This window comes from Bombus bifarius, unplaced genomic scaffold (genome assembly GCF_011952205.1).
Source record: "Bombus bifarius isolate JDL3187 unplaced genomic scaffold, Bbif_JDL3187 scf7180000008197, whole genome shotgun sequence".
NCBI classification, from domain to species: Eukaryota; Metazoa; Arthropoda; class Insecta; order Hymenoptera; family Apidae; genus Bombus; species Bombus bifarius.
The window spans coordinates 382,940-398,683 of record NW_022884504.1 but is presented as its reverse complement, the minus strand read 5'-3'; the positions used below and the strand labels follow the sequence as shown (position 1 = coordinate 398,683).

At 41.1% G+C, this 15,744-nt stretch overlaps 1 protein-coding gene across 2 annotated transcripts in view; it reads left to right on the top strand.

The window, feature by feature from the left end:
* The window catches only part of LOC117209962, a 248,147-nt gene that overhangs the window by 74,176 nt on the left and 158,227 nt on the right, over positions 1–15,744 (top strand). For both annotated transcript variants that reach the window (XM_033452452.1, XM_033452451.1), the window contains one exon: positions 7,778–7,818. The gene's annotated coding sequence lies outside the window, so the exon portion shown is untranslated. The remainder of the gene's footprint in view (positions 1–7,777; positions 7,819–15,744) is intronic.

The following is a 15,744-nucleotide window of genomic DNA, read 5'->3' as shown; positions in this document are numbered from 1 at the left end:
GGTGTACATAGCGGCGTTACGCTGACTCGAACACTCACAGGTATCGTAAGTGCAGTTTCCAGGTTGAGAGGAGTCGCTAGACGAGATAATAAGAGAGAACGACGAGAAACGAAGGGATTCAAACGGAGATTGGCAAGATTGAATTATTGTTCAACTTTGTTTGTTGCATACACCAGGTTCCGGATCCATGGCCTATCCTTGATCTCGTCAAATTTAAGGTGCATTCGACTTCCCCCGCGATGTCTCGTCACGACAATTCATTACGTTTCTGCGTTATCAGGCAAAATTGACTCTATTTGTCAAAACTTTGTACGTTTCCTCTGGGCTTTCGTAGCGACACGACGCTGTGTCCTGATGAATCGGCCGTTTGCCACGAGAAACGACGACAACGACGATTGAGTTTCGTGAAAGATCGACCTGATGAATCGTATTTAGCTAATTACGGCTTTGTACGCGGATAACAACAAGATTATTTATTGAATCAATTTTTCGCCTATTTACAGCTAAAACGATACCGAAACCGGTACGGTGGACAAAGCATTGTCTTATCAATTTTCTCGCAGCAGCCATGTAACGTTGCATTCAGGACCAAATTCATAATCTGATTACGGTGTACTATAGGTTAGAGTTTCAACTTTGCGCTTAATTAGCGAGCGATGGGTGGCGGTTGCCTGGCAGTGTCCACGGTTATCAGTCGATGAATGTTTAACTTGGTCATAAAACCGAAGTTTTTGCTGTTAATTAATTCAGACAAAGCTGAAAATTCAATTATAATTTTATATTAGACCGTGCGCGTGTATCAATTATTTGGGAGCAAACGTTGCTCGGTGGAAGCAGCAACAGGCGTGTAGACGGGCAAGCGGCAAGGCTTTCGCCACGCTAGAAAATAGGGGATGCATAAATTTCACTTCAAATTAATTCGAAACTAATTTAATATGGTTAAGTTAACGTGGATTACAATACTAAGTCAACAATAATACCGAGCATAATACGAAATCCGACTCGGTAACAGCCTGACTCATCGCTGCTCGCTATCTTTTATCCTTTATATCGATATTAAATTTTTATTTAGACAATCGGAAGAAGATTACTAAAATTGAGAAGCTGAGACAATCTTTTTCGCTGGAAATCAATATTTTTTCGTTCGGTTACAGAGCTACGAGGCACACTGAATACTTAAAATTAGTCATCGCGATAAACCAATCGCCCTATCGTTAAGCATGATAAGAAGTTGCTGTCAAAAAGTCAAAGAATATACGGAAAGATTCATTGGATTCGTTGGCAGAGTGGAAAGTGATATAACGCGGTTTAACGTTCACGTTTTCGATATATTTCATAATTCGTGCGTCGAGGCAATAGCAGAGGTTCCTCTCGGAAAACTATAGGAAGAGAGAGCTTAAGGCGAATCCGCAATACACTCCATAACCTTGAGCGTCATAGTTTCGATGTTGTTCGGTGAAGAAGCGGTGCATGTTAAGAATTCTCGTTTGTTGAGAAGCTGGTGCGGTACAGATTTCTGTTTAGATGGAAGGTGGAGGGCAATGGGAAGAAGAGGGTAGAAATGAACGAAGAGAAGGGTAGCTCTTTGACTGCCGACAGTACCTACTTTGAAATTATACAGCGTTTATGCCCTTATTAATGCGAGTCCTAGCAGATATGGCCGGAGATCGAGGAGGTTGAGTTATGATTCAGCCCTGCTCGTTCCTTGGTCGCTTTTGAGCCAACACCGCCATAATGCCCCGTGATTAATCCCTCGGGGTACGGGCTGGCAGTACCAGCGGTGCATCTCACCACCTTCAGCACCCTCTTTCTGCAAAACCCCTCTTACCTCGCCTTGTGCCCTTCTCCTTCTCTCTTTTTCGCTTCCTACCGAGCCAACACCCTCCCATTCTGCACCTCGCCGCCCACCTATCTAACATGTACCTTTGTGGTAGCACCCTCGACGCAGATCAGTATTTCAGCAGGCGTCCGGAATTTTAATACGCGGTTTTACCACCGTGAGAGGCGTCATCCTCGTCCTTGCCACGCTCACGTTAGAATTTATACACGGCCTCGCGCCGCGGGTGATCCGTAATTAGCCGTTGTGCGAGCACCTCGCACACAGATGCATTCTTCTTTTTCCCCGATTTCCACGGCCTGATTCTCTCTCTTGCTCTGCCTGCTTCTGGCTGTTGTTGCCGAGCTACCTGGCTTTTGCACAGCGCCCCGGCTGGCACGCTTATACGAAGGTTGATTTCTTTGATGTCGAGTGCCCGTGGCAGGTGATCGAGGGGAACGTCTGCGTTCGAGGGTTTCTTTTGCGGTTCTCCTTCTTACTCGTCCGCTCGTCTGAGTTAAAGCACTCTTTCCGAGAATTATCTTGGTGTTTCATCAACGTTGCTTCGTTGGCTATCGAGATCGTTGTTATTTGTTACCTTGCGTACCGAAAGTATCTATCGAAGTTTTCTCGTTAAATAGGTTTCGTATCGAACAAGTGTACTTACGCGAAAACATTTGTGACGAGAACGATCGAAAACAGGTCAAGCTTCTTAATACGTTTGTTATACGTTCGTTTATTTGGCAAAGATACAGATATTTCAAAAGAGATTCTCGAGAAAGTCACTAATTGCGAAACTTCTTGATTCGGACATTGTTTCAATGCGAGAATAATAATATGATAAAATACGAGTGATTTTTAAACGTATCAAAGTTAACAATTAAAATTAAAAGGAGCAAAAATTATACGATTCAAAGCAATTTAAAACTTGTAGCAATAATCTGCTCGGAATAGTATAAAGTATATCTCTGATAACGCAATTTCATTCGAGTTGATATCTCAATTAGTTTCCAGGATATAAAACTTGCAAGCACGACGTTCCAATGCACGCGCGAAGTAGTGAACGAAGTCACGGAGTGTCGTGACTTACATTGTCTCCTGGAAATGCATACATCGCCTAGTAGTGGTAGTAGGAAAAAAACGCTGACTCAACATTTGTCACTGACCACTGCACATGTGACAAGCGTGGGATAGATCAGAGACGCGCCCGAGTATATGCCACGAGGATAGAAGAGTAAAGTCTTAAAAATTATGGTGCACTTTGATCGACGATATCTCGAGAATCGAAAGTCGTATCGACATGGATCTAAAAGCATAACGAAAGAATAACTTCACCTTTATTGTTGGTCTTAGTTTTATCGAAAAATCACTAATATCTCTAAAATGTTATTTAGTTGAAGTTCGAGTAGTTTCAACCCACGAAGGACCAACTTTGCCTTAACATTTAATTTGCGATTTCTTCACTGATTTTACATTAACAATTATGCTTGCTTCATCATCGTGATTATGAAAGGGAATTCCAAGGATTTGTTTAATATTCTTTCCATTGCTAGATCGTATTTTATGTAGGTTTAATGAACTTTCTGAATAAATGTGCGTAACAACAATCGATATTGTTTATAATTACTTGACTAACCGAGCCGAACGACGAACAAGATAATGATCATCATAATTTGATTTATGCGAAGGTATTGCACAAGGGAACTAAGACGGAACAAAGGAAATTGGATACACGTAATCCGAGTAGCATTTTGTTGCGATTGTTCTGCGCAAGGTATTTGTTTAACAAGATCCAAGGTAAAATCCTGATGGTCTGGAAGGTCCTGTGTTCACGGAACGCACACGTATGGGCAGACAGATTCGTTAGCAGTTAGTAGACTCCGTAATTGTTAGCACGTCTGGAGTTACGGTTTAGATGGCACAACGTTACATGATGGGTGATTAAAGACTTGATAGAGTAGACGAGCATTGGTTAAGTGTAAATTCTCTCTCATCGGCTCATCTTGCACGATATATCGTGTTCGGTTTCCTCGTCTTCCTTCGACCTTTGCTCCCTTCATTTTTTTCTTTCTACGTCAACAGATCTTCCCGAAAGAAAAATGAAAATGAGATTGTACGCGATTTCCATTCGACCTAATGAAACGAACTTGCTTAATGCGATTTATTATCGAAATACGTAACGATAAACGATGTAAATCTTATACGTAAAGTTTGCGAGAAGTTGTTCCGGTAATTTGGAGAGAGTTCCTCGAGATAGTCTTTGATTACGAAACTTTTGCTCTTGTTTAAGACTTGCAAGATTTTCTGAAAATTTAGTAATTTGGGCTTGGCATCGACGAGGGAATAATAGAATGATTACATAATGAAGCGAGAGAAAGGAAAGAGAAGGAAACGGGACAGGACGCGTTGAAAATGGAAAATCTGCCTGGCCACGGATTCCTAGAGTCGCGCCATATATTTATACGCAGGAATTAATTCGGCGCCGGGACGAATTAACTTTCTATGGCGTTCTGCCAGCCTCCAAGTCTGTTGATCCGACGGAATTTAACTACCATTCGATGTAATTGAAGCGTCCTCGACTCAGCCACCATTATCTGTACGTTCCGTGTGCTCGATCTCTGGGGAAAAATTGTCTTATTCGGAGAAAACAGATTCGCCCTGGGAACTGGCTAACGCAAAGAAAACGTTCGTGACTTTCGAGTTGACTACTCGAAAGATGTTCAATCAACTTAATATCAGCGTTCAGGGACGAATATCTTAAGTCCTTTGCAACGTAGAGCGTATTATATCAGACTTTACTGTTCTGCCAATTTCCTACAACTGTTACTTTGCAAAATGTCCAATCTGTTCATCGAAAGTTGCTTTTTCCCCCTGGTCTAGACAAAACTGTACTCGACAGTAAATATCGTTAATTGCAAGTTTGGCGAATCGTTAGCCAACTAGAGAGAGGCACTCCATCTCGAAGCTGTGAAATTTATCGTGCGGAATATTGTCACGGTCTAGCGTGTAACCGCGTTAGAATAATTTTCCACGGGAACATTTCGAGGGAAGAGGGACTATTGTTATTCCCGCGATGCTCCCTGCTATAATATACCGTTTACGTAGAACGTCAGACCGGGCTGATAGATTCCTGTGAACAAGCAACATCACCCGTTGCGATTCATAGCCGCGCATCCTGAATCGAATATCATTGTGCTACGTCATTAACACTGCGTTACGAGACATACAGCAATTAGATAGACTCTCTCTCTGATCGATTGTACTTGTAACCAAATCTCTCGACGGACAAAAGCACGACTTGCTACACGATAATGCACTATCGTGCTATTGCACCACGTTTCCTCGTCTATGCTCGTACCATTTCTCCAAACCTGGGCTGCGTTGATTAATTAGTCGAAGAATTTCTATCATTTTACTTCTGCAAGAATGAAAGTATTACGAAGATGGAAAGTATCTTTGAAAGCAAACTAAAATTCTTATTAGATATATTAGATGAGCGAGAGTAGAATGCAATGCGATACAACGCAACGTGAACCAATTTAAGCGGTCGGCCCATTCGCGTATATCGATCACTTGAAACTCAATCATTCGCGATGAACGATCGTCTAAAATTCCCCTTTCCTTTACTTTTTTCCATTTCATTGTACGATAAAAGAAGAAAGAAATATCCGTTTTATTTTTTAAATTGTTGAGGTATATATACGTTTTGGATTCTGCTCGGGTCTCTACCAGATATTCCACGATCTTCGTTCTCAGGGATATTTGTACTTACACCGGCACCATTGTCGGTGCGCTTTGACCCTCGTTCACTCAAAAGCCTGAAGTAGATTTCCGCGGGGAGAAAAGTCGCATTTTTTCCGACGGTAATGTGCCAGTTTTCGAAACGAGATTTACCAGTGGAAACTTTTCGTTTTGGATAAGACAGGATTTATCGCTAGGCATCCAGCATGCGAATGCGCTCCAGCTCTGACAAAATCGGCTGCTCCGCGATGAAGTATAGTTTTCAGTCTCGTGATCTTAAGGTCGACGAGCTTCCCAGAAAACGACCAAATTTTGTGACAAATTTTGCTCAAAATTTTCCGTCCTTAAATATCGAATTTGCGTTGCCTGCTTTTGCAGACATTCGGACTAATAAAATAAGAACGAGTACCGAATATCAAATAAAAAGCGAAACACCGAAATATCGAGGTTTTACGGGCGTTTCCAATTGTTAATCACGAATTTCGTACGTGTAGGCAAGAGAGAGAGGGCGAGAGAGAGAGAGAGAGAAAGAGAGAGAGAGAGAGAGTAGAATGGCAAGGAAACGGTGGAATAATTGAAACGGTATGCGAAATTGCTTGTTCGCGCAAACGAACGGAACAAAGCAGAGAGATGATGTTATAAAATATTGAAAAGAAGGTAGGTGAGGGTTTTCGGTGTCGTTTGGCGCGTTGTTTGTCTTATCGCAAAACAATCACCGAATCGCCGGTATTATCCCGACGCGATCGCTGCGGTGAAAAGCAAATTGCTAGGCACGAAATTGATTTCCCTCTATTGAATTGCTCTGTCCTGCAGTTCTGTTGAAATCTTGCAGCTGTGTGTGTGTGTGTGTGCGTGCGTGTGCGTGCGTGTGCGTGCATGTGCGCGCGTGTAACTGAAATGCAAGTGACGGACCCATGGAAAAAAATCCGTCGGGACAATGGAGGCTATCTTAACCGCGCGCAACCATCACCCTTCTCCGCTTTTTCAACTAAACTTCATGTTCGACGTTTGACTGTCAGCCATTCTTTCGTGTTTACAGTTATATAACTGGCCATCCTTTCACGGATCATACCGCCAACGATTCTATATGCCTTTCACACTTTCGGTGATTTATTCGACAGATGGAATGTACGGCAGGAATTTTTCCAGAGAATAAAGCAACGGGATTTTTAAACGTTCGAAAGAAACAATGTTGTCGTTTACATTGATTTTATCACACGCTTCTTCGGTGGTTAAGCAATATCAATTTACAGCAGAAGCATTTGAAATATAGGAAGTTCATTTCTCTACGTTGCAATTTACTTATTTTCTTAAATTCACTTGACCATCGTAGGAAAGCTTTTACCCGCGCGTCTAAAATTCATAGACAAGGCCTCGCGTCATCTTGCCGCTTCCGATCGCATCGTGAAAGCCCAATAGGTCGAATGCTTCGTGTTTCGACATCGAAGGAAGTGCGTCGTATTTCAGCTGCAGCAATTTACCGGCGATTTATAACCATTGACGAAAAGTCATGGACGTAGAAAAGTTAGGGTATATAGACACGCGTAAAAGTATCGATATACGAAGTGTATCGGATCGTAGAACGGTGTATGGGCTTTCCAGAAGAAAATAAGGGGACAGTGTAAAGTAGAAAGTTTACGCGTTGCTTGGTACCGTTGCACTTGAGTTCTATGTGGTTATACAACGACGATATGGCATCGAGGTGCGCGAGAAAATTATAGAAGAACGTTTACGCAAATATGCTTCTCGTACGTTGTCACTGCGGAGGATTAAGCTATGCCAAAATTAAATAAAATTATTAATATTTATATGTACTATTTTCTAAATTGCTGTTGGTTAGTAATGAAGTCGCTCAGGAGCAAAAATTCCTGTCATCTCTATTTTTATCTATTGTTATCTATCGTTATATACTATTAGTATTTACCAAAATACACAATTGGTTTAAGTTTTCAGAAGCAAAATGATTAACCTCGATGGACGTATGATTCTGTGTGTTTTTATGTAGCTCGGTTAGTGATCGGTAAAGTAGTAATCCTAAAAGTATAATCTAAAATATTATCTTAGAAAGATAATAATAGAAGAAAATTGTTATATTATAATATAGCGTTAAATGAATAGAAGAAGGTGCTTAAATTCTATATGACAAATTAACGTAGAATGATTCATCTGTAATAAATCGTTTCGTGGAAATAATGATATTAATTCCTTCTCCTGTTTCAGAAATCGGCAAGTGCGGCTGCCACATCCAACTTCTGCAACCCGTAAGTTTGCCACGATATACTACCAAAATATAATTGACACTATACGGTCCGCTTACGCTCGGATATCAAGCAAAGACAGATTATAAATCACGAGACCTTTAGCTTCGTGCTAATGTACGCTTTTACGATCGGCTCATTGCCACAAAGTGCGTCATAAAGAAGCTAATAAAGTCCATCCGTGCTGGATGCTATCTTTATGAATTCGTGCCAGCCAGCTTCGCGCTTGTTTCGTTTTGTCCCTAGTCGTTGTTCCTTTTGTCAGCTCAACGATGTACTTCAAATTTATTCGACTAGAAATTCAGGTAAATTTATTCATGTTTCTTCAACCTGTTGGCCGAGTCATCCCTTAATTATTTAAAAGTTCCATAAAGATATGATATTGATTTCACGTTGGTCCTAGATTTTAGTAAAAATTTTAATATAATTGACCAAAGCATAAAAAGATAGTAGATTGCTGAATAAATTATCGCGTGAACTCGTCTCAATTAACAGGTTGAAAATTAATCGATAGGAATACAGATTAACTCTCGATTTCAAAATTGTTAAAATCGGCAAAGGTATCTTCGAACAAAAATGTTCGAACAAAATATCGCGTAACTGAAAATACTCTCAGGGGAGCGGATAAAAGAATTAGGAAAAAAATCACGAAAAAGAAAGATACAAGCAAAAAATAGTTTTGCGTCTAGGGATTACCGAGCTTTTGGAAATATTTGTATAACCCAATTTACAGGACAGACAGGTGCCGGTAAGAATTTTCACCGGTGTATTTTTTAAAGCAAACACGGGCCGTTGGTCGTTAACTGAAAAATCCGGACAAAAGCGGGACGTTTAAAACAATTACGCGGCGAGAGATTGACGAAATTTTTGCCGCATTTCCTTGCCGCGCGTAAAACTTTTCGCATTAATAATCGCACGGAATCATTGTCCGGCCGCGAAACGAATGGGGAGATTTTTGTACAAGCCAGAGGATAAAAAGGGACGTTTGACTAGGTGACCTCCATCGGGTTTTTGTCGCGTATGTTTGCCTCCGTTCAACGTCGACGCCTGCAAAAAGATCGTTAGCGGGATCTAGAAATGGTATACCGATGTGGCTTATCGATTCTAATTTACCGGAAAGTCATTATCGCGCTAAAAAGTTGCTATTCCATTCCATAATGTTGCCTTGGAATTCCTGTCGGACCCAATTTTCAGTTATCTGTTCTAGTCGTCCTAAATTCGCAACGAATTTCCAGGTAATTTCAAGTTTGAATCATACTATGATTATGTATTTCCTTGGACATTCCTCTCAACGTGAAAACCATAAATACGTATACAGGATGAAAACGTATTGCCGTAGCCATCGAATTTCTTGAAAGAATAGATTTGAATTATTCAAACATAGCAAAATTTTCTAATTTGAAATGTAACGAACGTAAATTCCAATTGTGCCATTTTATAACGTAAACGTAACTATATCTGCCACAGTGGAAACCCCGTTAGCCTAATCTTCGCTCTAATCGGCGAAACAATTTCGACTTTATCTCTCGGCCATGGATTGCAACACGGCTGAATACGCATATTAGCGATTATTCGCGTCGATCGCGCGACAACGATGCCCGCGTAACCGATAAACGTTAATAAACCTCGTATAACTATATTGGGCGACGTGTAATTCCCGATTCAATCGGCGGAATCGTCTCTCCATGACCGTGAAGAACGTCGCCGTGGAAACGATCGTAATTTGATGTCTGCCCCGAGAAAACCCGTGATTATTCTAATGCATCGAACTAGGCAAGAAAGGATCGACTTGTATCGGATCGACTTAATATTCATCGTCGAGCGCCTTACAAATTGTATTCTCAATTTTCATGAGCCTGTCCTCCTTCCAAAGTGATTTGGTCGTCGCGTCGCGCATCCGTGGGTTAAAAAGCGAAAAGTCAGCTGGAAGTTGTAACGATCTAGTTGTGTAGGAGGCTGGAAATAAGGAGAGGGAGGGAAGAAGATGACTTTTTATCGAGACAGCCAGGTCGTACGATGGACCGATTATAGGGTGGAAGTATCGAGTGGACCATTAAATCGTAGCCGGAGCAATTACATCCGATCTACTCGCGTCTGATGATGTTGATTTAAGCCACGCTCTCAGTGAGATCGTCAAAGATGCCGTTTATTATTCGCAATAGTCGATTAGTGGAGAAATAGCGCGACACAGCCAGCGCTTTATCGAGCGTTCTCGAGTGCTTTAAGAAATCGAACGGAGGACTTTGAAGATTGAACGCCGAAAGAGGCGCGCTATTAGCAAGCACAGGGTACGCTGTTGCGACACACCGTGTCTAGCTTGTTTGGAATTTAAACGAGTAACTCGAGTCGGCTGGTTCAGGCAGAAGAGGCCAGACAGATTCGAGAGCGTACAATTAATTAATTTTTTCTCTGATAAAGTTTGTAACGTTTATCGAGAGAGAATTTATAACGAAATATGAACGGTGCAAAATATCGGAGGCATGTCTTATCTCTTCGTAGAATTTTGGCTATCTAATTTAAGTATTTGACAGAAGCATCCATTTCTACTTGAATTACTCCATTCGAGACATTGGTAAAGGATAGGATTTAATTGCATAATAGAACAATAATTTAATAACGAAGAAAGTTCGTTTTAATTGAAAAATTCGTACTGTTTGCTGCTTGTTATTAATGTCTTTGAAGGAAAGGAAAGGGGAAGGAAAGGGACAGTTTAATTACTCAGAGGTTCTAGTCGAAATTCACGAAGAACGTACGAAACGATTCGAAAAAAGCGAAGCTTAAATATTTAATAAAAAAAGGAAGTCAGAAACGCAGTCTCATCTCAGACTCCTTTTCTCCTGGCTCTTCGACTCTTTAATCAATGAGCACCGAGAAAACTTCCGTAATTCTTCCTGTTCTCGCTGCATTTCTCTTCTCTTTCCTGCAACGATATACTGAAAAAGATATTTACCCGTCCTAACAAAGTTCATTAAAAACAGAACCACGGCCCAAGAACTCGGAAATTACTTACTGATTCGGAATTCAATTTCGAGGAACGCTGGAGAACTATTTCCCACTCGTAATCAGCTGATTCTTTGCACCCGCCGCTAATGACTAAAGCGTTAACGAATGAAGAATATGAAGAAACACGTGCACGGCTGAAATGGTGAGCGCAAATTCGCCCGTTCGAAGTGAAACTGTTCTCGAACAACTCTCAGAGCCCGAGAAGGTCTCGTTAAAAAGTACTCAGAAGTGTATCAGTTATCGAAAACGCCTCGACCAGGTTGAATGGGTCGGTGACACCCGAGAAATCACTTTCATGAACGAGAATCCTTAAGGTCGCGTTTAGAAGGGGAGAGAAAGAGGAACGAGAAAAAAGGAAAAAGAGAGAAATAGATAGATAGATAAATAGATAGAGAGAGAGAGAGAGCGAGAGAGAGAGAATGAGAGAGAGAGATAGAGAGAGAGAGAGAGAGAGCATACGGACAGGAAGGTCGGCCATCCTGCGGCAACTCGTTCCCTTCGAAATTCTCGACGAAATATCGACGCGATTCCGATAACTTATGACGGCTGCTGCTTCCAGTTCCACCACTTCTATGGTGATTGCCTTTTGTTACGGCTGAATAGCGTCCGTTGGTGCTCGAGTCCTGGCCTGTGCCGTTCCATGAGGTTCCTTGCACTCGTTCCCTTCGTATCGGGAGAAAATGGAGTTCCTTTCTACGGGACTCTTTCGAGGGACAACTTCTTTTCGACTGAAACTGACCACAGCGCAGCTGAGTAGGCAGGGAGACCCGAAGGACCATGTACCACGGTCGTCGAAGAAAAGGGAGTGGAAAGTGGGTTTTCACTTCAAAGATCGTTCGGAAGTAGGGGAAATTATTGGAGGATAAAGTTTTAGGCCCTTTGCCCTCTGGCGAACAGATTGCAGGTTTAGCCGTTCCACTGTTGTTTTTATTCTATGAAAATCACTGCAGGCTGTCGTGTACAGTAACCACTCGATCTTCATTCGTTCTTTTATTGAATCGAGCGGAGAAGTTGTTGCGTTTTTACCGTATTAGATATCGCCATGTTATATTTACAGGATTATCGATATTTCCACGAGTTTTTTGATTGCTTCTTTGTAGAAGCTTCGTTGTTTGATCGTGAAATAACCCCGCCAGAGGAGTATATACACCTTATCTATACAAATCGCTATTATCACAAACGAAACGCAAATAAAATCGAAGATATCAATTTAATCGTCGATCGAACGAGGGCAACCGATATTCGTCAGGAAAACCACTATGTACTGCTCGCGTTTCGAACAATCGTTTCACCTTCGATACCAGTCCGTTGTTACCATTTTTACAGGAATATTTTGATATTTTGCGCTGCAAGTTTCAACTTGGAAAACATTCGCTGATACGCGGTACAACGTTGGCAGGAAAAATTCTCTGTAAAAATATGGCCTGAGATAGAAGCCGGATCGGTAGGGAAATATGTAGGAAGGAAGATTCGATCGATCGACGGCCCATTTAATTTTCAGATTCTATTTTTAAATGGCAGTCGCGTTTGGGTTTTCTCTGTGAGCCCTGCTCGCCGTATCTACGAGGATGGCTAGCATCGGCGGTGGAAAAGGGGGTGGACAGCATTCCTTTCTATGCGTAACAAAATTAAATTCTCTGACGACGGATTGGTAACCGCCGCATTCTTCTGCGTGCGGAAAAACTAATTGCACCGGTTCGTCTTCAATGAATTTTCCCTGGCCATTATTCAACTCGGGAACATTGCCACACCGCCGTTGAAAAAACAAATACGTCGTGTGTCATTTTGCGAGAGGGTAGCCGCGTTTCCGCGGAAAGAACGAACGTTGATTGACCGTTCTTGTGGACTCGTAAATTTTTATAATTCGTTCGTTTAATTTTTTCTTTTGTAAACGCCCACGTGTGTTCGTGACTTGTTGATACTGAGCCGACTCGATTGCTCGAATTTATCGTTCGTTCGTATCGATATTGTTGCCTCGCTTTTATATCGCAGACACTGGAACTGCCTTTTCCCTATTCGTTGACAATCGCTAATACTTTCGGCTAATTTTTGGTGCAAGCGACCTGAAATTTGTGATCGATCGCACCTCTAAGGCTAGATGAATTTAATGATTTTTCTATCGGTGAATGATTTTATTCGTCGTTTTATTTTTCGTTTCGTTTCATTATAAAACGTATGACGATCAGAGTCGAAGTCGAAACTCATAGCCATTTCAAATTATCCGGTTCTCACCTAACGCATAACATAACTCGTTAAAAATGTGGACAACACTAGAGTTTTCTATCGTTGTACGACAATATTTTACTCGTTAAGAGTTTACCCGTCGCAGTTGGAAGTTGTACGAACGCTTTCGTTGTTTTGCAACTTGATGCTTTAGCGAGGCGTGCCGCTACGATTCAAACGAGACAGTTTATCGAGACTAGTTTGCATGCTTTTTACAGTTTCAAGTATTGCGCGAATTTAATTATTTTCGCTTCTCCAGTCCCATCGTGCGTTTGGATACTGCCATAATTGTCTAAAAATCTAGGAAAAGTGACGATCATTACGTTATGAAATCTCCCGGCGTAATATTCGCTTCCTGTGATCGAAACAGAACTGGTTGTCCAGATAAATAGGCAAACGTAATCGTAAATGTACGTGTTGATGTTATCATGAATTTGTCCTGTAGTTCATCGAAAAGCAAGCAAGAGTAGAAAGACGAATAGTAATTAATTCGTATGGTTTATCGGCCGATTAAATATTCACATGACTGTAGAAATGCATAGAGTCGCTCAGACACCTGTCAAAAATTGTAACTTTCTTCTTAGTGCAATCAGTGCATTGTTTCTTCAGCGATAAATATTTCTAACAAATTTGTAATTATCTATGTTGCCTATGATTTGTAAAATCTTACCAATCACATCGATAGTTTTGATTAAAAATCACTCAAGGTATGTCATCGCGTATATGAAAGATTGGACAAATTGAGCTATTAATAAATCATAGTAAATAAGGATAGGGACGATTGGGTCCGGTGAATTATATCTATTTAGAGAACGATGATTTATTTTCGGTACGCGACAGGCTGTTCGTGCAGAGGGTTAAAATACAAGGTTCACCGGCAGCGCAAATTAACGGTATAAGGCAGGTTTATGTTGCCATTGATCGTCAGTTTAATACCACCGACATTTTTTTTACCGTTCACGCGTAAAAATCCCTTAAAATGTTACCAGCAGAAAATTGCTGTTTTCCAGTTTTAATAACGGTATAGGTTTCGCGTACGGCACGACAAATAATTTCATAAATTGCACTGCTCTTTACCGGTATCGCTGGTCCCATGCCGGGTGCGAGGAACTGCTTAAATTTCGGTATTAAAATGTTAACTCTATATTATTTAGTACCACCTTTTTCCACCTTTATTTTTTCAAGATGAAATATTGCACAATGCTCGATAGAAGGGCAGTTAATTGTTAGTTTAAAATAACGCAAACAGCGAAAGTAATCTTTTATTTTAAAATAAGAAGATTATTAAATTAATTTCGATAGAAAGTGGACGAAGTACGCAAGACGAGATACCTTATTTTGCAGACTTTTTTAAATTTCTTTACGAACTTCGTCCATCGCTTAGGAAAGGAACAGGTCGGAAAGAATCATTTAAAAAAATAACGATCAGAGATGTCTTAGACCCCATAAATTGTAAATTTTAACAATTCAAGAGGCAAACAGTGGCGAGTAGAAAACGGTCATCCGAAAAGTGGATTTCATTGTATCCAGAAAATAACCGCGAGAAATTTCGCGTTTAGCCAAAGAAGAAAAGATTTCCGCTTATTCTCCGCGGGGATCTTAAGAAAAGCTGCGAACATTTCTGCGCAACTTCCCTGACAAACTTACCCTACCCCTTTTCAAAGGCGCCTCTAAGTTTCCTTTCGTAAAGTTTTACCTTGACCCAGCAGCCGTAGCAGGCCTGGATGAAGTGCAGTGAGAATGTGCGCAACTGGTTGGCTGACAACTTTCCCGACACGTGAGAATTGCAGATGCTGCCTCGCTCTTGCTTTTAAATGTCTCTGGGAAGCTGTTAGACGCCGCGTCGTGCTCGTTTCTTCTTTGCTTGCTCATCTTCGTCTTTTCTCTGTAGTTTCTTTTTCCTCCTCCTTTTGCCTTATTTTTTTTTCTTCACGCTCGAGGCATCAGCGGGCAATGTTGAAGTTGCCAACACTGGATGAGCAACGTGTTTCGTCTCGTTGGTAGACTCGTAGAGTGAAACTGATTTTTTAGTAACTCTCACCGAATCTGTCACATTGCTCACGTGACGAAAGGCGAAATTAGATTTTTCGAAGCTTCTAAAAGGTTGACAGTTAGAAAGCTTGATCTCGTGAAAATTATCCTTCCGTAAGAATCAATCTATTTTTCGTAATTATTACTCTGCACGGAATTTTATATAACTTGCTGCACGAAATACTGTAACGATTGCTGCAAAAGTAATAGTATAAAACTGAAAATGGTATAACGATAAACAAATAAAACGAAACACGAAAGATATAAATCCTAGAAAGGTACATTACCTTTGAGGCAATCTTGCTATTAGCTTTCCGAACAAACCGATAATACAACGCGAGACAAAGCACGTTTGTTTCTCACGAACCGTGACAAAATCTCGTTCAGTTGCTTATGCGACACTCTAACAGTTTGCATCCGATCGATATCGCTAGTAACGTCATTATACAGGTCTTGTCAAAGTGTACGCACGATTTCGGTGCAACATTATCGCGTTTGGCGGCCGATAGGTATAGCCAGACTGAAATTTTTACCAGGCTTGCCGGATGCCCGGTCCGGGAGCAAATATAATTTTACACCCGTAGGATATGGCGAAGCAGCGATGCTGAACAAAACGGATTTGAAAAAATAAAAAATTCACTCTGCCCTTCCGTGGAACGATTTTCGGTGTGA